The 23,623-nt window shown below is 40.4% G+C and overlaps 1 protein-coding gene across 1 annotated transcript in view; it reads right to left on the bottom strand.

The window, feature by feature from the left end:
* SPAM1 (sperm adhesion molecule 1) overlaps window positions 1-21,118 on the bottom strand; it is a 44,235-nt gene extending 23,117 nt beyond the window's left edge. The window contains exon 1 of the mRNA XM_071550007.1: window positions 21,084-21,118. The gene's annotated coding sequence lies outside the window, so the exon portion shown is untranslated. The remainder of the gene's footprint in view (window positions 1-21,083) is intronic.
* Window positions 21,119-23,623: the final 2,505 nt, after the last annotated feature.

The following is a 23,623-nucleotide window of genomic DNA, read 5'->3' as shown; positions in this document are numbered from 1 at the left end:
GCCTAGATTTGAAAATGGTAAAGCATAAAAAATTGCAGCGTATTAACTCAACACAGGACATTTTCAGTTTGTCTGGACTATTTTTAGGGCCTGAGATGATCTCCATGTGGGATAGTTCTGCAGTGCACCTTTGAAGCCTAAAAGCTGCCATGGATTGAACTGGCAGATTTCAGTCCCATACTTGGTTTGCAAAGCAGCTCTTCTGTTTTCCTTGCAAAGCTTTTAGTTTGGACACAGCACCACATTTCTGTAGTCACATTTTTTTCCTGTTCTGGCACATTTGCATATGCAAGGCTATCTCTGACTTGTGCTTCTCTGTGCAGGCTAAGAAAATACTAAGAGAAGCAGCACAGCTCTCCCCTGGGAGACCTCCTACAATGTGGCTCGTACTTAGTGCCTTCCAGGGCTCAGATCTAAGCTTTTGAAGGCAACACAGAAGGCTCTTTTGCCTTTTTTTTCCCTTAAAATTTTGAATAACTAACTCATTTTCATTTTGACAATGACAGATCTAATTTATATTTAAATCTTTCTATTTCTTTGCAAAGCTGGAATGACAATAGGCATTCTAAAAATCAGTAAATATGAATTTTCCTATTTACCTGATTGCCATTCATGTCTCATTGTGTTTTGTATCATTCTATGCCGATGCACTTTCAAGTTATATATTCAAATGTGAAACCTAAAAGCAATCTCAGTGAAATGGTTTTATGTCAAGAAAGATATATTCCTGTGTATCATGTGTACATATTGAAAGCAGCAGCATTAATAGAGGGGTACAGAAAGAGTCAGTCTTCCTCACCCAGCCCAAGTGAAAAAAGGTTTGGGAATCTAACTCCAACTTAAACCAAAATATTCAGGATGGTTCTGAAGTTTATCTCATCCCAAAGTCTCACAGTGAAAACCCAGACAGTGCAGGTCGCTCTGATGTGTCTGTGCAAATTTATATCAATAAGCCCACATTAATTAATACAGTGAATATTTGGGATAACGCCTTTAGCAAGAGTAATCCTCTGGCCTATTCATGCACACTGATGTGATCATCTAGGAAAGGATCCCTTCCACACAGACAAGTTCAAAGCACACTTGGGGAGAAGAGAGGGAAGCACAGGTGCTTCCTACAACAGCATAGAACAGGAATTTAACCAACCATGCCATTGTAAATACTGGAGAGTACAAGAGGCACTTATCAGTCTTCCCTGTACTCCTAAATTCTTGCAATTTAGGCCACCAGGACCACTGGATCTCAGTAAATCCAGCTTCTTGTTTTCAGCTGGCAGTCTTTACTTTTTTGTACCAGAATGTGTCTTATGGGCCAGAACATTTCTGTTGTGGAAATATAATCCCACTGGGTCCTATTCATGTGGTAGACAAGCAAAATCCATGTTAATGTTCTCCACTTACTTTTTTCTAAAATGGTAATGTTTTTATTAACTGAGAATAATACATGGTAGAAAATACGACATTATACTGACCAGCAATTTACTACCTTTGGTAAATAATCTTGGCTTTCATCCAACATACAGAGTTGTATCACTGCCCCAAGTAAAGAGACACCCAAGGCTCACAAGGCAGGGAGTTTTGTTTCCTAGTTATTTCTTCACAACAGGTTGCGTAAAAGGAGGCAGATGAGAGCAGGAGAAGAGGAAGGAGAGTACCTGGAAATAAGCTCTCCCATTTCTAGCTGGGCTGACTGAAGGAGTTACAGTCCCCTCCTGTCTCTCATCTAGAAGCTCTCTATGTGTGCCGAGACAGCACAGGTGTATGCAACATTCCTCAGCCAAAATCACCTTCAACTATATCTTACTGGAGCATGCACATCAATTCCTCTTCTGCTGCTACTAGTTTCCAACTCCAAGAAACAGTATTTGACTAGTCAGTGTGGACTTAGATTTATTTCTACAAGACTACTATATTCGATACTAGTTTCTGTAAGGTCTGTTTTGTCTTCTTTTTTTTTCTTTTTTTTTTTTAGGATTTGTTTTTAAACAGATTTGCATTTTCTCTCAAGAAATAGTTTGATCAGTTTCCATCCAGTAGTACTTCACAGGTTGATAGGGTTTTTTTGTTCTCCTCACCTTTGCATGTATTAACTTGATTCAGACTTTGATCTCACAGATTTTACCCCAAGACTTTCTTGGAGTTAAATCTGCTCTTTCTTCCAAGCATTCAAAACTTGTCTGCTGAGTCTGCTTTTCTCCCCCTTACCCTGTTTGTGAATTCAAGAGTTAAAACTCATTACAGCTTTCCTATAACTATTTGTGCACTGGAAGGAAGTTGTGAAATGTAGGTACTAAAAGATTATGATCAATCTTTGCCCTTTATTACAAGAAATTCGAGGGCTCCAGAAGCCTCTTTTGTTTATTTTCTTTACCTATTGCTGGTTTACATATCTCTTCTGCAGAAATCTGAAGTAGATTAGTACCCATTTCTAAGTAGATCTATCTAAAAACGGTTTGCCCAACTTACACAGACTACTAGAAGATAGTCCTTACTTGTTTCTACCAGAGTGAGACATCAGCCCAGATTTGCTTGTGATTTCCATAATAAGAACAACAATATAAATCATTGTAAGTCCCATCTGACAAAGTCTTTATGCTCTTCTGAAATAACTTTGAAAAAATTGATTATTTAAATAAATAGGAATCTCATTTTATAGGAGTGCTTGAAGCAACAGATCCTGTAGTCTGTTACTTTCAAAAACTAAGAGTTCAATTTACTAGGTCTGCTGAGAAAAATTCCAATTCAAGTAGACTATAAATGTTCTATGCAAAAATTAACCTGAATTTTAATTAAAAATAAAAAGTCAAGGCTTTTCACAGGGACTGTGATAGGAGGTTGCTTACCTGCTAACTCCCACACCAGTGAGTCTCCACACCTAACACAGCTGGAATGCAGCCTTAAAGAAAATCTGCATAATAAACTTCCTTGGAACTGCTTTACCTGCTTGGGAAACTAATTTAAATTACTTCTGAGAGCTACAGAGGTAACAGTTCATTTGGATTGCAAAGCAGTGTAGAAAAGGTAAGTGGTTTCCCAGGCTAGCAATCTACATGTTAAAGACATGGAAATAACTACTTGAAGTCATAAAGCCTAGTGCCAAAATACATTCAGGAAGACCCATGGTAAGTGAAATAGTGAATCTAGGCAGCAGTGTCAGTGTTCACGGGTTATTTATCTTGCACAGTCTTAAGATGTTGTGTGCTATAAAAATTGCACTACAATTCAAGATAGCAATATTTTTTAGGCCCTAGAGGAACAGCTTTAGGAAATGGCAATTTCCATGAGAATTTCATGTTTAGACTACATGTGATTTCCAATAGTTTAATTTTTTGCAATATAGAAATAGAATTTCTGGAGGGTATTTTTTATACTCTTCAACTAGTCATTTGAGAACCATTACAGTTTCTTCTATGTTTGACTCTACTTGGAAACTGTCTATATAAAGATGATATATGAACTTCCAGAATGCCTCTATAAAACAGAGTGAACTACTTATTTCCAATTCCACTTTTCAGACCATACAGATATTTGAACTTACTAATAAAGCCACATGTAATCAGATCATTATAAAACACAAAGAACATGAGAGTGAGATAGAGATTAAAACATTCAAAAGCTTTATGTATTATTGTTTTAGATGGTGGGGTTTTTGCTATTTTCTTGCTTCTATGTAAGTCATCTACAACAGACACTTCTCTGAACATAAAGGAAATTATCACTTTACTGAGGAAATGGAAAAGACCTTGCAACTGATGAAATCATGCAAATGTAGCACTCCTACTCTGAATTATATCAGCAATGAAAAATGTTAAGAAGCATCTCTTTCTCTGCTGTTATATTAATTGCAAATTTACATGCTCCCAGATTAAAAAAACCAAACAACTTAATAATGGATTACAAAATAGTTAGAGTCTTCTATTTCATAAAGTGTGTTTTTATTGTACTAATTTTTTAAGCAAAGCTTAGGGAAATAATAATTATTTTTCAAAGACATAAATCACTTCCAATTACTACAGAATACACAACCATTTTGCAACCATATTTAGTGATTCATCTTTTATTTGCTACTTCAAACATTTTTATAACACATAATTATCTATAAACTACTGTGGGGTATCTCAGTAGTAGATTTACAGTCAATGAAGATACATCTTTCTCTGATCATGCCCTAAATACCTGCTGCAGCTCTATGCAGAAGGAAGTTTTTACGATTAATGCTAAAGCATTCGGCATCCATCCAGAGCAGAGAGAGAAAGCAGAGTCTTTCTTTGTGACCACTTTATAAGAACTTGGCCAGAGTTACTGTTTCACTTTTTGTAGACTCAATCTATGTCACCTTTTGTGGGTCTGAGTAATTGCCATTAATCCAAAATTTGATCCGCTCATTTAAATTACATTAATAATTTTCAACTTTTCTTTGTCATACAACAGTCTTCTTGCTTGTAAATATTTCCATACTGGCTAGATATGAGCAGAAAAATTATGCTGAAGTAGTTTTCTTCAAAAGAAATATAGAAAAATCATGAGGAAAATACATAAATATTTTTTAAAATTGTAAAAACCCAAACAAATGGGAATGCCCAGTTGGTAACCCTTGTTTGCTAGAGGCATGTAGCAATAAGTCTGTTCATTAGTGTGACATGTACATATACACAATCAGAAGTAAAAATGCAGAAAAGTGAATATATTCCTCTGTGTGTGTTCATCAGCACTAAAATTACATGTCAGCTCAGCATGCACAGCCTCTTCAAGATCCTACTCGAGGCTTACCTGTATCTTCAGACCAGTGTTATTTTCTACTTAATGTGGCCCACAACACAAGTGGCCTACAGGTCTGCCAGAACTCTGGCCTATGATGCAAAAGGAATTAATTCTCACATGGAAGGAATGACCAGGAAAAAGTTGGATCAACTGAGGAGAGACATGCATATGTACCAAGGTAGACATAATCAACCGAGTAGAACAAAGATGCAGTAGAACATAGAAATCAATAGAAGTCTAGGAAACAAAACATTGTATGATGGAAGAAAGGAAGGATATTTCTTTAAAGGAGATTATTAGGAAAACTTGGTAATAGTTTTTATTGGTATGAAATGGAAAAAGGATTAAAAAGGATGAAGGAACATTTATGCTCTCCATGTCCGCTAGGGGTTAGACAAGGACTAATGAATATCTATCACATTAACAAATTCTGAAATTGAATATTAGAAAGCCTCATAGCAGTAAGAGCAGACAAACAATAGAGTACTTGATCTAGGAGAACTGTGAAATCTTTCAAGGAAGTGACAGTTATAAATAATCCCTAATTTTAGAAAGCAAGGGATAATCAGGAGATCTCCAGAGAACCCTTTCAGGATTGTATTCTTTGAATTCTACATTACTCAAAAATCTCTTTGACTTAGAATTATTTTCTTTAGTTTGGTTGATTGTAATACATAATACCTTTTAGCTGCAGATATGTCAGGCAATTTATTGATTCAAAAAATGAGGCATAGAAACATAGAAACTCCTGAGTTGGAAGGGACTCTTCAGGATCATCAAAGTCCAGCTCTTAGCCCTGCATAGGACAGGCACAAGAATCACATCCTGTGCCTGAGAATGTTGTCCAAACATGCTTCAGGCCATTCCCATGGGTCCTGTCACTGGTAACCACAGAGAAGAGATCAGTGCCTGCCCCTCCTCCTCCCCGCATGAGGAAGTTGCAACTGCACTGAGGTCTCCCTTCAGTCTCTTCTGCAGGCTGAACACACAAAGTGCCCTCAGCTGCTCCTCATATGGCTTACCCTCAAGGCTCTTCATCATCTTTGTTGCTCTACTTCGGATTCTCTCTTAATAGCTTATTATCTATCTTATATTGCAGTGCCCAAACCTGCACACAATATTTAAGGTGAGGTCACCCCAGTGCAGAGCAGAGTGGAACAATCCCCTCCCTTGACCAGCTGGCGATGCTTTGCCTGATGCCCCCAGGACATAGTTGGCCCTCCTGGCTGCCAGGGCACTGCTGACTAATATCCATCTTGCCATTGACTAGGATCTCCAGATCCCTTTCTGAGACCTGCATGTTGCAGGATTGTTTGCTAGATAAAGCCTTTAAAGACTGCTCACATTTTCATTGCAAACCAGTGTAGAAACATGAGAAACAAATTAATTTTGAGAACTTTTTTGAGTCTCTGGTGCCATATATTTGTCTCCAGAGGCATTAAAAGCTTCTTACACTGCCTTAGCCAGTGTAAGGCTAATTCAGAAATTTTAACTACTACTCTCAAAATAGGTACTTAGATATTGCACCACCAAGAATCAATGGCTATCATTTTTTGCCTCCTTGAACAAACCCAAACTTTTAATTTCTGTACAATGCCATTAGTAACACTAGAATGAGTTAAACTTTAAACTCATGCTTGGTCTTGCTTCTGCACTCAGAACTCCTCCAAGACCACAGAAGTCAATACTAAGAAAATTGTCCAAGGCTGGTCTGTGTAACCTTGCAAGAAGTTTTTCAGTTATTCCTTCTTGGGTGCAATCCAATTACAGAATTATTAGGACATTTAATGTATTTTAAAATCTATCAACCTAAGATGTATAAAAAACCCCCAAACAATAAAAATTGTGTGCATTGTTATCAAAAAAAGATTATCAAAACTTGAAAACATTAAAATCTTCCTTAATCTATAGTCTTTGTCTCATATTTTAACAATACTGGTGTTCTCGCCATCTCTTCTCTTAATGGATGCAAAGTATCTACATTTAAATCTATTTTTTCCTTTATCATAGCATCACAATTGAGTTGAAAGTTCAGTTCCAATCTATTCAGTGAGCATCTAATCTACCTGTTTCATCACATAAAATTGGTGTAGTGACTGTTCAGTGCTATGTCATAAAATTTGTGGTACAGCTGAAAGTAATTGAGTTAATGGCAATGAAAACTGAGCTATTTTCCCACTCTTCAGGCAAATTGGAGCCTAATAACCTCAAATGATACTCACATAGGATTACAGTGAAGTTTGCATCCTGCTGCCTATTTTATCCTACTGGATAAGCTGAAAGATGACTATTAAGCTGCGAAATTGATACTTTCCTTTATCGCTTAGGATGTGATTTTTCTCATCCATCTAAAAGTTATGTCCCTGCTCTGAGGTAGTTATTCTGGACACTCTTTATCATTGACAGAAAAAGACAGAAACCACTAGAGCATGACTCATTCCATTGATGTACAACATCTATCTAGCAAATTTTTCCGTGCCAGGTGTTAACTTCTCCCTCTAATAATGACTCAGTAAATCATGGACACATAGCTGGGTCCACAGATCTAACACAGAAAAGCATAAGGTTGTACTAATTGGATGACACAGAGCACTTTACCCAGGTGACTTCAGGCATTTAGGTGAGGTATCTGCTTTAGGAATGCAGTTGTCATAGACTCTGTCTGCAGGAACCTCTCAAGTTCATCTCAAATTTTCAACAGTGGGGGAGGGGGGAGGACTCACCCTGCAGAAGGGCCTACCTCTCTCAGTTGCCTGCAGATGATACCTAAAAAGAGCAGGCCTCTAATTAGTGCAGGAAAGGTGAGGTATGTAGATGAATTCAAGACCTAAATAGTCAGTTATTCACACAGAAAATGAGAAGTAATTTCTCTCCCTAGGAGATAGAAGCACTTTCTGCACTATCCTGCACTACTCAGGATATGATAAAGGACAATGTTAATATCATCATGGCCGGCTTCGCGAACGAAGATTTGAGAAGGGCACTACCCATGCTTGCTGCAAGCGTGTTGGTGGCCAAAAAGGCCGATACGGGATAGGCAGGTCCGGTCACAAAAGGCACAGCGGAACGTCTCCCTAGGTGACATTGGCACAGAACGGTTCTTTCTGCATTGTCTTTTCTCCTCAAGACTGACTCTCCATGCATTCTCAAAGGAAGCAGCAGCGTCGTGAATGGTGTGTCTCCATGAATCCCGAGTGGAGGCCAGAGTGGACCAGTGGTGGCAGTCAATATGACCAAGGCTGAGGTGTTGTTTCAGGGAGTCCTTGTATCTCTTCTTCGGGGCTCCTCTCTTGCGGCAGCCGGTGGCGAGTTCACCATAGAGCACAATCTTCGGAAGGTGGTGATCCTCCATCCTGGAGTCGTGCCCTGCCCAGCACAGCTGCGTTCTCATCAGCATGGCCTCGATACTGCTGACCCCTGCCTGTTCAAGAACAGACACATTGGTCACGTAATCAGACCAGTGGATGTTTAGGATTGAACGGAGGCAGCACTGATGGAAGCGTTCGAGAATCTGCAGGTGGTGGCGGTAGATGACCCAGGATTCAGACCCATATAAAAGAGTAGACAGTACAATGGCTCTGTAGACACTGATCTTTGTACTTTTCTTCAGGTGTTTATTGGACCAGACTCTTTTATGGAGTTTTCCGAAGGCTTTGTATGCCTCTGCTAGCCTGTTGTCTATCTCTTTGTCAATCTTACCATTTGAGGAAATGATACTTCCCAGATAGGTGAACTGCTGGACTGACTTAAGCTCTGAATTGCCTATGGTGATGTGAGGATGATGGAAGACTTCTTGAGGTGCAGGTTGGTAGAGAACTTCTGTCTTCTTCAGTCTAACTTCCAGCCCAAAAAGCTCAGCAGCCTCTGCAAAGCAGGATGTTAAGTGCTGCAGAGCTGCTTCTGTGTGAGCAACGAGGGCGGCATCATCAGCAAAAAGCAGCTCGTGGACAAGGTGATTCAGGGTCTTGATGTGGGCCTTCAGTCGCCTTAGACTGAGTAGGCTTCCATCGGTACGATATCGGATGTAGATGCCGTCTTCTTCATCGAGGTCTGCTGTGGCTCTTTGGAGCATCATGCTGAAGAAGATTGTGAATAGAGTTGGTGCAAGAACGCAACCTTGTTTCACACCATTGGTTATTGGAAAGGGCTCAGAGAGTGCATCGCCATATCTGACTTGTCCACGCTGATCCTCATGTAGCAGGATGATCATTTTGAGGAACTTGGGGGGGACATCCTAAACATTCCAAGATCTGCCACAGGCCTTTTCTGCTCACAGTGTCAAAAGCTTTGGTGAGGTCAATGAAGGTTACATAGAGACCTTTGTTCTGTTCCCTACACTTCTCTTGCAGTTGTCTGAAAACAAACACCATGTCTGTGGTGCTCCTATTGGCTCTGAAACCACACTGGCTTTCAGGTAGAAGATCTTCTGCAATAGTGGGTACTAATCTCTTCAGAAGTATTCTTGCAAGGATTTTGCCAGCAATGGAGAGCAAAGTAATACCTCGGTAATTTGAGCAGTCTAATTTTTCTCCTTTCTTCTTGTACAGGGTGATGATGACTGCATCACGGAGATCTGGTGGTAGTTCCCCTTGTTCCCAGCAACACACAACAAGCTCGTGGAATTTGGCATGGAGTGCTTGACCTCCATGCTTCCAGATTTCAGGTGGAATTCCATTAACCCCGGCTGCCTTGCCAGTTTTCACCTGCTGTGTGGCCTTGAGTATCTCTCCCATAGTAGGGGCTTCATCCAATTCATGTTTCACCGGTTGTTGTGTTGAATTGCTGAGCCTTGGACTACACGGTTGGCACTGAAGAGAGTCTGAAAGTGCTCAGACCATCAGTTCAGGATGGAGGTTAGAAGCAGTTGACCATCTGCACTGAGTAGGGGGCTTTGAACCTGGTGTGTGGGTCCGTACACTGCTTTCAGGGCCTCATAGAATGCTCTTTGGTCACCCAAATCTGCGCATAGTTGTGTCTTTTCTGCTAGGCTGAGCCACCATTTGTTCTGGATGTCTCAAAGTTTCTGTTGGAGCTTGCTGCATGCAAGACAAAAGGTGGCTTTTTTTATATGGCAAGATGGCTGAGCAAGGTGTGCTTGGTGAGCAGTTCTCTTCTTCTTCAGCAATTCCTGGATCTCTTGATTGTTCTCATCAAGCCAGTCTTTGTTTTTCTTGGAGGAGAACCCTAGGGACTCTTCAGAGGACTGCAGGATGCAACTTTTAATATGTTGCCAAAGTGCTTCAGGAGAGGGATCTATGGGATTATCTTTAAGTCTAGTTTGAAGGTTTACCTGGAAGCTGTCTCTCACTGTGGCTGTTTGAAGATTGCTGACTTGGAGCCTCCTCCTTGGAATGCTGCCTCTCTTAGGTTTGGGCTTGAAGTGGAGGTTAAGTTTGCAACGCACAAGGCGGTGGTCTGTTTGACATTCTGCACTCGGCATCACTCAAGTATGATGGACATCACTGACATTTCTCTGTTGTACTAAGATATAGTCAATGAGGTGCCAGTGCTTGGATCGAGGATGCATCCAGGTTGTCTTCAGGCTGTCTTTCTGTTGAAAGATAGTGTTGGTGATGGTGAGCTGCTGTTCTGCACAAAACTCTAGCAGGAGGTGTCCATTGTCGTTGCAGTTTCCAACGCCATGCTTGCCCAGGACTCCTTTCCAGGCTTCAGAATTCTTACCTACTCTGGCATTGAAGTCACCAAGGATTATGATCTTATCATCTGCAGGAACATTTTGGATGAGGCGGCGCAGGTCTGTGCAGAATTTGTCTTTTTCTGCTGGGTCAGCTTGGAGAGTTGGGGCATATACGCTAAAAAGGACAACACGTTGCTTGTTGTGTAGAGGGAGGCGTAAGGACATAATGCGATCGGAATGACCTGTCGGCAGATTTTCAAGTTTGGAGGCAATGGACTTTTTAATCATGAAGCCAACTCCTGAAAGGTGTCTTTCGGTTTTGGGTTTGCCTGACCAGTAGAGTGTGTAGCCAGCACCATGTTCTTTAAGTCTGCCTTCCTCATGAAGACGAACTTCACTGAGAGCAGCAATGTCAATGTTGAACCGTGACAGTTCGTGGGCAATTAGAGCAGAACGACACTCAGGACGTCCACTATCCCCAGTATTAAGCATGGTTCTGATATTCCAACATGCGAGTGTTAGTTTGAGCACACCTTTGCAGGCAGGTGTATGCCTTTGAAATCTCTTTGTTTTTGTTTGAATGCATGGAAGATGCCGGTTTAGGCCACCTTTGCTAGGCCCCTCTCCGTGTGGAGCAAGCAGTACTGTCCCTAGAAAAGGCTGCTTGGTCATTCAGGATGCTGCCTCAAGAGACTGTCATCTCCGGGGTCAAGTCTCTAATGACCCATATCCTGAACCACCTGCATGCAGGGTTGGGTCTGCGGCTTCCAGCTGTTTCCTATCACCTGCTGTTTTCGACCCTCATCTGTCGCTACAGGGCTTTGCAATGTGGGTGAACCCTTCGAGTCTGCGCAATGGATTTTTTAGGTGAGGCACAGCGTGCACAGAACTGGCCCCACCCCTTTACTCCTAAGGTTCATCTGCCACGGCCTAGCGAGCTTGGACGGTGACAGCGAATACCTCAGGACGTAGGTTTGGTTTAGAGTATCCTTCTCTTAGATGGATGGCCTTACAGGGCTAAGTGAGCTCCATCTGCCCAGGTTTGGGGTTGGAGTTGTCCTTCTCCTAGGATGGTTGCCAGACGGCTAGCGAACCCATCCTGCCCATGGACACACTTTGTCTGACCCTTCAGCTGAGACCATTCTGGCATGGGAGACCCTACCGGCGGCACAAACCACCTCCAGCATAGCTCTCAACCTCATGAGGGCACGCAAGCTTCTGCCCCGCGACAAGGGGGTGTCCCCGGAGAAGACAATGTGAATAACATCACATAAAATTGCTCAATTTGAGAGTCAGTGCACAGTCTGAAGATGTGCTAGGGACCCACTGGGGCAGTAACTGCCTGGTTTAGTGGTTCATCTGTTTTTTCTCCAAGATACTGCATAACCAAATGCTTGATGTCTAGCCTAATTTTAAGTAAAATTGCATAAATTCTAATAATTCCTACTTTAAAGGAAAAAAAGACAAAAAGTAAAATGAAAAAATGTGTGCTGATAACTTTTCTGAAAAGCACACTTTGTTAGACAGTGAAGTCAAAGCATTGCCTGTACCAAGTTACTTCCAAAAGACGCCCATGATATAAACAATTATTATCAAATTGCTGCAGTAATAAATTGGACAAAATATTTTTATAAAGAACAAATATAGGGCATCTTCATGTTAGAGTCTGAGCACCAGCTGGGGCAGGTTCAGTAATGGTGACTGAAAAAAAACAATGCAGACACCAGCAGCTTAACTTCATATGTACAGGCACACATGCATTCAAACCCTTTGGCTTTATGAGTTGCAGTAGTAGGGCTAGAAACCTAGTTTTAGAAGATCTTGAATATTAACAGATCCTGAGTGCTTCATGAATGCCATCACCAAACGCTCCTTCATCTTCCCCTAACATAACAAATAAACCAGTTCAAATCAGCTTGTGTTACCAACTGATTACTCAAAGCAAATTCTTAAATTTATTTTCACAAACTGTTGTTAAAGCAAACCAGAATAAAGGAACTGCCCTGTAGAAACCCAGTAACAGACACCATTCTGTTTTACACAGGCTGGCTGCCCTTCCCCATGACATGTGAATGTACAACACATGTTGTATCAGCCAATCCCCAGCATCTCCAGCAGGATGAGGTAGAAAAGATCTGGCATTGCTTCAGTCTCTTCTCTGCACCACCATAGGTAAAAGTGTGTTTGGCAAAAGTCACTGTAGTGTACTGCCCATGCCTTTTCAGCAGCACTTGAAAACACTATACACTTTTGCTGTGATATTCATTGTGTATCCCAATTAAAGAATAAAGCTCCAAAACAGGGAGGAAAATTACCTTTTTTTTTTTTTTTCCAGCTAAGCTATCTGGAAGCAGGAGTCATAAAATGGAGCAAAATAGGTAAAGACAACAGACAAACTCAGGAAGAAAAATTGTTTGTACCATCCTCACCGCTGCTACCAAACTGGGTTCTCTATATCCCAGTAAGGTGCAATCTGTCTGGGGGCTGTGGGAGAAAATTCTTCCTTTGGAAATTAGCTCACTACCCTGGATTAACAGCTGGCACTTAGCAAATAGTGTCTATGCTCTACTGATTTTACCTGCTTTATAGCTTTCTCTGTGGCTGCCCTTGAGTTAATGGTTACATCATGCATTAGGAGGGTAGTGCTTGTCAATTCCTTTCCCAACAGTGAGTGTTACCACGTGCTGGATCCCGAATGGGTTTGAGCCAGCCCAAGTACTCTGTAATTAACTTTGGCCCTGCACTACAAAGTGTGTTTGACAGTGAGCATCATTCTCCCCATCAGTTCTGCAGAGGGAGGATGGGAGAATTCAGATGGATAGTACGGAACAACTTGGCATATTTTTGCAGACTGTGGTGCTATAGTTGCAAATGAATGTTTCCGCATTGCACTGCAGGGAATAGGAAATTGCCAAATGGGCCTCAAATGCTTCAGTTCTTTTAATTCTCATCCAAAATAATTCAGACAACGATAATGTACATATTAAATAAAATATTTTACCTTTTTTATACAGGAAAAAAAGGACAGATTAGCTTCTTTTATTGAAAGCATTAATGGTATTGAAGATAATACAATTTCATTCCCTGAATTTATTTGTTAGAATCTTCCAAGGGAGATAAACTTTAGTAGGTCACTTGTACTGTTCTTTGAAAATGTATGTATATTCCCAAATTCAGATTCTTTTCAAATACTTTCCACAGAATAAAATAATCTTACGATTTTCATTGTACCCTAATATTCACCAGAGTTTTCCTCCTTTCCTAGGTTTTCTGCATTGTTTTTATTTATAATCTTTGACATTACACAAGATAGGTCTTACCTTTTCTGGTATCCACAAAAATTTTTATTATAGCCTATGATTTTGTCCTTTTAACAGGATTCATGTTATGATCTAATAATTCCTTTTTAATATTGTTATCAATATTATTATTATAATTTTTTGTATGTTTATAGTGGTGTCTTCAGTTCCCGTTCAATTTCTTTTCCCAAAATTGCTTATAATGTTCAATGTATTTTTGAGGTCAGGTTCCGCTCACATCAATGTGCAATATTGCAAGTGCAGAGTATACTGCTTCATGATGTCCCACTGCTGCATCAAATTCAATTGTGGTTTTTTGGTTGGGGGGTTTTGTTGTTTCTTGATTGTGTTTTCTGGGGTTTGGGGTTTGGGTTTTTTTGGTTTTGTTTTGTTGTTGCTGTTGTTATTGTGTTCTGGGGGGGGGGGGGTGTTGCAATTAGATGAAGCCCCTAGTTTGTTAGTCACTTATATTTGTTATTATCTTTCAGCATTTCTTTGCCTAGATACAACTCTTTCACTGAACAAAAGCTTTACATTATTTTTCTCCAACTATCTCCCTTTTCTTGAGGGAGAAAAATCTTTCCCTCTCACTTCTTATCGGTCGGTTTAGCCTGTGCCCATTGGCCCATGAAGCTTGAGCAATTTACTGCAACTACTTCCCTGAGAACTGCTACTAACTCAGAAAATGTACTCTGGTTCCCAGTGCATACAATTTACTTATTCACTGTTTTTTCTTGTCCCTGAGGGAAAATCAAGAAGACATCTGAATAACTCTGAGTTTGTTTATGCAAGGTAAAACTAAAACACTGCAGAATGGAAAGATAAGTTAAAGAGGATCAGCATTCTCCTATAAAGCAATTATTTTTTTAATAAAGGGGAGAATGGAAGAGAGCTTGGCCTTACACAGAAGAGATAAAGAGCAGTTAAAAATGAGGTGGGAGGGTAAAAAAGGCAACCAAATGCTAAAAAATGATAGATTGCTAATAGAAAGAAATAAAGACAATAAAAATGTATTGACTGAGGGGGGCAATAAATATATTTTTTATTGCATTCATTCACAGTTTTTAAAAATTGCTGACAAAATGCCTTGCCTAAGTATCTGATCCTGTGCCATCAAAATTAAAGTGCTTTTGTTTTCATTGACCGTGCTATGAGTAGGACCAGCCTCTAGAGTTACCTGAAGATTTAGAATGTGACGAATTAAATGGAATAAGGCTGTTATATTGCCATGAGCTGAGGGTGGAGATTACTTTGTAAATGGAACAGAAGAACTACTGCTCTGCTGTGGTGCATTTTAATGATGAAACTTGGAGTGAAAATATTTCCAGAAGCCACAGGAAGGCAGTGTGTAGCAACTTCCTTGTAGTTTTGAAAACATCACGTCCAATATCTGAGAAAAGGATGTGTGAACTCAGCTTTGAGTTGGTTGAATATTTTTCAATGGCACCGTATTTTCAGAGAGAAAATGCTGGCTTTTGACCTTTTGCTTAATTCTGACCTTATTTTTTTTATTGCTAAAATGTGAATGCCTGATACAATGTAAATTTGCATGTAAATAATCACAGAATCTCATGTTCACAAAGGCAAAAGACAAAAATATCTGTTTTCCTCCTCTTCCAGAGCCCAAAGTGTAAGATACTTTAAAGGGAATCAGTTTGAACCTTCTTGAACTCCTCCTTTCTGGTTCCACTCCTCTTATCTTGTCATCATCACATCATTTTCCTTGTAGAAAAGTGCAAGAGTAATGGTAAATATTAATCCACAGGTGTGGATTAATAATGCAGTGTGTGATTTATATTTATGGAGGGAAGTAATAGGGCACTGGTGTATAAAATTCCTGAAATACAGGTACTGAGTGGCTGGCATGGGTCCTGGTGCAAGAGCCCTGTTCCCAGTGCTCTGCCTGAGCTATCTCCATCTTTGAGAATCTGGCTGTACCAGCCTGCAGTCTTGGGTAAACTGAATTCCCTGCACAGTTGATAAAAAAGTCTCTAATGTGTCTGTATGGAAAATAACAGTTTAAAGATTTTTGCACAAAAAATTCACCATACTACCGGATCCTATGTAAAATTTTCCCATTTGACCTGCATTTTTTTTACATCACCACATTTTATAAAAATATTGATATTTTCCCCACCCTTACACTGATACTCAGCCTTTTTGGCAATAAAGCAATTGTATGAACTGTCCACATATATTACTATTTTCCAAAGGGAAGAATATATTTTCTTTCAAAAGTAATTTTTGTCAGTTAATTAGTTGACATTAATACAGATTTTTTCATTATGCAAATCAGCTTACAAGCCCATTAGCTCTTGTGGTTGTTGTTGGTACTTGTAACTACTTTGATTCTGCAGGACAGAGTGGAACAGCCTCACGCAAAGGTTTAGCTACAAGAAAGCAAACCTTACCATCTTGCTCACCTCACAGGGCTATATTTCAGCCAAGCAGAATTTCAGAGCAGCTGTGCTTGCCGATGGCTGATTGTCTGTCATTGAACTTGGCTGGATGTAACCTTTTGATAGGGAATACAGAATTCTTGCAGAAAGAAAGCAGAAAATCGGGGGGGGGTGGGGAGGTGGGGGCGAAGAATAGTTTTGCAGAATAGAAAATGCAATAGTAGTGAGGAGAAGCATTATTTTGTTGCATTTTGCAGTTTATATGGGGTAGAAAAGAACAGCTGGCTTGTGACCCTTAGAGTTTTTACAAGCATTTGCTCTTTGCAGTGTGGAAAACTGACAACATTCAAGCCCCAAAGGGAAGAACCTTCAATTCTGCCCAAAGCCAGTAAATTCAGTGTCTCATTTTGTGACTTTTTTATATTCTAGACTTTCTGTTTTGCCTCAAATGCTCATTAAAGTATAAAATCTGATTTTATATTCAGATGTATAAATATTAAAAGCAATGTTTTCACCAATAAGAGGAATTTCAGAGACTTGAATGTTCAAAAGCTTCGAAAAGCTGTCCAGCTGTAATTGAAACTAATCTAAGTTTCCTGAATCAGGTAACTTTCCTAGGTGAGGTTTTCTAGTGCAGTTTCCAGTAATTTCTCTGTTCTTGATTTTGGTAAAGTCATGAGAGTAGGATATATTGTGGCTTTTTTTTTTTTTGCCATTTCTATTTTCAGTTTAAAAAAACAGAAGTTGTTGCAAGGAGCATGGACTGTGACAGGCTGAAAAAAAAAACTCCCCATTTTTCTCCAAGGGTTCAGACTTAGTTTTCTTCAGGCTTTGGGCAAGGATGACTAAAGGTGCAGGTGATTGTTACTGAACCTTGCTCGCTAGCTTCAGTTCTTATTTGAATTGGGTGGTATTTCTTGTTTCTATTTTCAGTGTGGTAATCCCTGAATTACCATTATCACTATACATTAGACCAGAGGGAGTAAGATTTAGGCCCACAGAGCCACTTAAGTATTTAAAGCATTTCAAAGCCTGAATTTTATTTAGATCAGTTAGAGCTGGTTGGAAAAATACATTCTTGAACATAGAATATAGAGTTTGCAGTGTAATGTTAGAAAAATATCCCCATCACCTGTTTATTTACATTCTTAATATCTCAGGCTTTAAAATATTAAACACATTGTGCAGGGCTAGGAATAAGCAAATGTTTTACAGAATGTTTTGACTTTAGTATTTAAAATGCAGGAGGTAAATCTGCTAGAAAAGCTGTTTTGCATTTAAAAGGAGTGCTGCTTTTAATTAAACATATATCCGAGATAAATTAAATTGTTTATGTTTTCTCCAATATAAAATCTCAGTGAAAAGGGGAAGAAAGTTGTAACAATATCAAAATGTTCGGGGAAAAAAAAATTGTTTGTTAGTTGAAATGACTTTTCATTTTCATTTTGCATTTAGTTAGAAGTTAAAAAGCTGAAGGCAAAATCATTTGTTGAAATGAAAGAGCTATAAAAGGATTTTTTCATTTCCTGACTGAAAAAAAAAAATGGAATTTTTAAAGTGATAGCCAGAAAAGCATCTGGATTGTGTTATCTGTATCCCTTGGAAAGAAGAGGACGTAAGTGCTGAAAAATGCAGTTGAAAATAAAGATCTCTGACAGTTGTTCCAAATTTTTTCTTCCCCCCCCACGTCTTGCCTTTTGCCTCCAGGTTTCTTTCAGAAGTCCTGGAGCTGCTCTGGCTTTGAAGGTCAAACCTGGCCCAGGGCACCAACACTTCTCGCTCAGAAGGGGCAGGATCAGCTCCTCCTCCGGGGTGCTGCCATGCAGCTGGTGGGTGGTCTGAGCTGGGGTCACACCATGGCTGGAACACTTCCTTGCAGAGCATTAATATGGGGGGAAAGCAACAGAATTCCTATCCCATTGCCTGCATCTCTACCCTACCTGTTGCACTTTTGGCTTTTTGCTACTCTTTAGGAGAAGGAAAAGGAGAAGGAATATTTTGACAGGTGATACTTCAATAAAAAGAAACCCTTTTGCATTCTCACTTCTAAAATCTTCCTTTGTTGATTTGTCTTATGGGCTGCTTCATGGTGCTTACTAGTTCAACTGATGGTAAAAATAAATTTGTCATAATGTATGGGCCCTTGCTGTGCAGATAAACAGGGATACAGCAGGCTCTGCTTGGGCTGGAAGGTGTTATCTTGCATAAAAATGTGTGGTGGAATAACAGTCCAAAAGTTATTCTATTTACTATATTGCTCAACTGACTAAAAACTAATTATAGTACCTTGATGGGAAGAATTCCAAGTAAAAAGATTAACAGGCTCTACCATTTCATACTGATGGAGTCTGTCTACCTGCCAGCACATCATTTCTTTCCTGACCATCACATTTCTTCCCTAACCAAGTTTCTCTAAGAGAAGGTGACTTTTTGAAATCCCTCTGCCATTACTATTGTCATTAACTTAGTAGGAAGACATCTTGAGTATGGGGCAATGTTGAGAGTTATTTCTGATATTGCCGCCCCAGTTTATGCCTGTTCAGTAGATATTTTACTGCATACAGTGCCAGACTGGTGGGAATTAATGTACACACTAAAACTCAAACAGTCTTGCTATCAACACTAACACTATGAAGAGCAGTAACCAATGCTGTAATGTTTATAGCCGGTCTGGCTGTGTACATGTAAATAAATTTGACAGATTGTGCAACATATTAATGAAGTGATGCTCAGTATCCTTAAAGAACAGCTTTTAGTAGTTACTACTCACATAATTCAGCTATTTTTTTTCCAAAGGAAGCAATGTGTATTTTAAGCTCCTTGCTATTTTTCTGCATAAAACTCTTGATTTATTTTTTTCATGGCTCATTAAATTAGAAGCTTTGTTCTAAAAGAATGGGGAGACTGCACTTTATCTGCTAAGTGATTTGGAGGAGTTTCCAAGATTGTCAGCTGAGAATCTGTATGGTAGAGCTACTCTTTTGTTACTCTTAGCTTGTTACTAAAGGAGGTTCCCCCTATCTGCTATAACTTTCCTTGTATTTCTAGTTCTCTACATTCCTGACCTGTCTATTCAATTCTAAGATTAAATGAGACAGATGATAAATACTGTAATAAATATGTAAATTCCAGTCAGAAAAAGAAATTGTGTTAGGGGTAATTAGTGCTGAAATTTCCACAAGACATCTCATGAAGATGGTGAATTAAGAAATTTTTGAAGGTGAAAAACAATCACAGACCTTCATATGGCCATAAAATATGTTAAGGACAGAAGGCAGGGCAGTTCTGAGATGTCTTGACTCAGAACTTTGCCCACAGCCTGCAGAGCCCTCACTTCACAGGGATCATTTTTGTTTTAAAGGTATTACTTGTAGGCTTTAAAAAACTCACTTGCCCTGGCTTTCTCAGAATAAACAACCAGCTAGAGCACATTTCCAAGGGTTTAGGGATCTTTACCCTTCTTCCTCCTTCATCAGGATGTTAGAAGAGGTACCTGTCACAGTTTCCAAAGCTTCTCATGATTATGGCTCATCCCCTGCCAGGAGGCCTTATCTTTAATGTATTCTTAGTGACTGACAAAAGAGAATCAAATAGGTCACTGTTGCAGCCCTGAGGGTCCTGATGGCCTCCCTGTCCCTGCCCAGTCTCTCCTGGTGTCTCCCTCCTCTCCAGCCCATATTCCAGGAGCCCATTTAGTTTGTCCTGGGGCTCTTGGTGCCTGTCTCCACCGCTGTCTCTGCATGGATGCCTTGGACCCGAGCTGTTGGCTTGTCTCCATCTCCTGCTGCTCCTAACTGGGCTCTCTGGACACCTCTTGGAGCTGGTTCACCACTTGCCTGGTCTGGGTCTCTCAGTGGGGCCCGTTACCAGCAGCTGGCTCTGCCCACCATGCCCAGCCCCATCAGTCTGTGGGGGCATGGCCTGTGCTGGGTCACTCTGGGCTGCCCAGCCCTCCTGGAGAAGCTGGCCCTCACAGTCTCAACACCCTCATCTTTGTCTTTCAATTCTGAGAAAATAATCATATTATGTGTACAAAGAACAGCAGCTCTCAGTTTTTTTCCACTGTAATGTTTCAGCAAAAGTAATTCTCAGGCTGAGTTAGACGTTCAGGAGGCCTGGGTTTCAGTCTCTGCTCCCAAACAAGATCAGCAAACAGGCCTTTCAAATGCATTTCCTGTAGTATGAGGCTGTCAAATAAAATGAGGTAAAGTTGGGGTTTATCAGCATCTGTTGGCTCTCCCTCAGATATCCAGAAGGTATGTTCTAAGGACACTCAGCAAAGCACTTTTTGCTGGTCACATAGATGAGAATTCCTGAGAATTGCACCAAACTGTAAATATGAAGTAGGTCTCCAGGTAGCCAGGTGGCAATACAGGTCAAGGGGTGATAAGACATTACTAGGAAAATCTGGTGTGTTGAAGGAATGTAGCAGTCTGAAGTGCTAGGAAATACCTGAGCAAAAGATTTCAGGGGTTTGGTAACTTCTATATGCTAGGTGTAAGCATCTTGGCTCATTGTGATTGCTACCATCTGCATCTATTAATAAGCATAGAAAAATAAAACGTCTTTGTGAGTTTACCCATACATTAGGACACAGACATTTCTTTCCTAAACAGGAATTTATGCAGACTAAAACCCCAAAACCCCAGTGCAAGCAGTTTTAAAAACACTTGGTGGTGATTTACTCATCTGTATACAGTATCTTGTAACTACTATGTTCTATTCCAGGTATCTCCATAGGGTTGGCAGGTATGACACAGGGTGCATAGAAGTCCCACAATTACCTGGAACAGCAGTTGAAGGTCAGGTGGGATATACCTGAAACCCACCTTTTGCTTAGGAATGACCCAGCTCAAAGAGTAGTAGGCTTAAACCAAAATAAGCAAATTCATACAGAGTCTTTTTACCTGGTTCTGATGAGATCTGCTGCTTACAAGCCTCTGCAGGAGAGAACTACCAGAACTGTCTGTTCCCAGGCTACCTTACCTTTCTACTGGCTGGCAGACTTTCAGTTCTTCCAGTTCTTCCCTAAGTGGCATGGAGTGAAGTTTGTGGCACACCACTTATGCCCACATTCACTTGTTACAACATGTACTTTTTGGCACAGCAAACAAAGTGATCCCAACCTCCTCCAGGCATTTGAGATCAGGAGGGGTGAGGGCCCTTGGTATGCAGACGGAAGCATTTGGTGCTTTGTAAAAACTGAAGTCCCTGATCAGAGATATAAAGAGAATGAAAACCAACCATTGGAAAATCTGCAAGCTTCTGAAACGGCTCAAGTCAGAAATGTGATAAGCAGACAGAGGCTTGAAGTGAGAGTGTTTGTGCTTTTTACTGACTCCTCTTGAACTAGTGCACCAGCCCTCCTTAGTCAAGCTGGACATAACCCACTGGCCAGCAATGCTAACAACAGGATATGGGGATGCTCAGGCAGCCCTAGAACATTTATGAAAACTCTTTCCATATGCACTGCTGCAGATCCAGAACGTCTAAAGAGCAGATCTGGGAAAGAGCTGTACAAATCCTGCTCCTCATAATCAGAGCAAAGCAAATGGGTGCCCACCTCTGCCAGTGTAAGCAGGCTGCATTTCTGATTCCTTCTCCCTGTGTGGCCACACTAATTATATGGAGGAGTTTGGTTTGTTGATTCTGTTGCTGAGCTGCTTCACCAGCTACCCAGACTCCTGCTCACAGCACCATGGCACAGAAAGGGACACAGAACTTTTCAGAAAGCAGAGCCCTGGAAGTCAGTATAGGACATAGCGTTACCAAGGAAAACTGAGTCACCAAATATCTGGGCTTTTTTCCTCTCTTGAGTCATCCTGGAAAAAGACTTGGACAGTGTAAAAATATATGCTCAATAAAGAAGTCTGGAATAAGGAAAGGCAATGTCACTCTTCTATTTCAATCAGAAGACAGGTTTACCTTATTTTGGAAGTGGCCCATTCCCAAGAAATATGAAATAATATGAATAAGTCATATTTGTTCATTTATACACCATCAAATCTTCCACTGAGCTACACAAAAAATAGAAGGGTTATCTTGTCATGTTTTCCAATGGAATGAGTTGATCAGTGCTACAAAGCCTATTTTAGAAACTAGGTAATCACATTCCCCTAGGCAGAATTCAATAGATACAAAAATACGGAACCATCTTCATAACACTTTTTTCTCTGTTTCCAATTAATGTTTTAATGAGCAAGTTTTCTTCAAAGAACCTCTTGAGGAAAGAGAAAATTTCATTTGAAGGGAGAAAAAATTTCTAAAACAGTAAATTTTTAATTTTTCTCTATTAACAATTGCCTTGAAGCCTGATTGAAATAATTTGATTGATCTGGTCAGAGAAATGGAGTCACTCAGGTAACAAAATAAAATTGTGGGTAAGTAACCTATCTCTAAAAATGACAGAACACAAAAAAATTATAGATTTTAATGTAAAATTCATGTACTGCATTCCAAATTAATAAGTAGACAAACAGTGTCAATAAAACTAATCTGCTACAACTAAAGCAAATTTCTATTTCATAGGTTTTGTGACAACATAAAGAAATCCCTTTTCATAGACTGTATTTCCTTTATTCAGAATTATGTAAAAACAGTAACATTTTCAGCAAGTAGAGTAGGCAGTGGCCACAGTCCTTATATGTCTATAGCTCAGGTATTAATCATCATCATGGCCAGGCTTTGCAAACGTAGATTTGGGAAGGGCACTACCCATGCTTGCTGCAAGCGTGCTGGTGGCTAAAGAAGCGGAGGCAGGATACACAAGTCCAGTCACAAAAGGCAGAGCAGAAATTCTCCTTAGGCAATATTGGCGAGGAACAGTTCTTTCTGCATTGTCTTTTCTCTTCGAGACTGATTCTGCGTACATTCTCAAAGGAAGCAGCAGCATCGTGAATGGTGTGTCTCCATGAATCCCGAGTGGAGGCCAGAGTGGACCATTGATGCCACTCAGTATGGCCAACACTGAGGTGTTGTTTCAGGGAGTCCTTGTATTTCCTCTTCCGGGCTCCTCTCTTGTGGAAGCCGGTGGCAAGTTCACCATAGAGCACAATCTTCAGGAGGCGGTGATCCTCCATCCTGGAGACATGCCCTGCCCAGCACAGCTGCGTTCTCATCAGCATGGCCTCGATACTGTTGACCCCTGCCTGTTCAAGAACAGACTCATTAGTCACGTAATCAGACCAGTGGATGATTAGGCTTGAACGGAGGCAGCGCTGATGGAAGCGTTCGAGAAGCCGCAGGTGGTGGTGGTAGATAACCCAGGATTCAGGCCCATATAAAAGAGTAGACAGTACAATAGCTCTGTAGACACTAATCTTTGTAATACACTGAACTAAGTAGACATTAATCAGGCATCACATGGGAGATTGGTATCTCTTGTCCCAGTGGTGCCATGTGCCAAAAGGTGTGTGCCCAGGGAGGATTTGCTCACAGCACTGCAGAGTGGGCAGTACAGGAGCAGTGCTGGTCCCCAAGCAGACCATGACAGTGAGGCAGGTCATCAGAGCTGCTCAGACATTTTA

This window comes from Pithys albifrons, chromosome 3, assembly GCF_047495875.1.
Source record: "Pithys albifrons albifrons isolate INPA30051 chromosome 3, PitAlb_v1, whole genome shotgun sequence".
In the NCBI taxonomy this organism is placed as follows: domain Eukaryota; kingdom Metazoa; phylum Chordata; class Aves; order Passeriformes; family Thamnophilidae; genus Pithys; species Pithys albifrons.
Note: the sequence above shows the minus strand (reverse complement) of the source record. Positions and strands in the feature narration are given on the sequence as shown.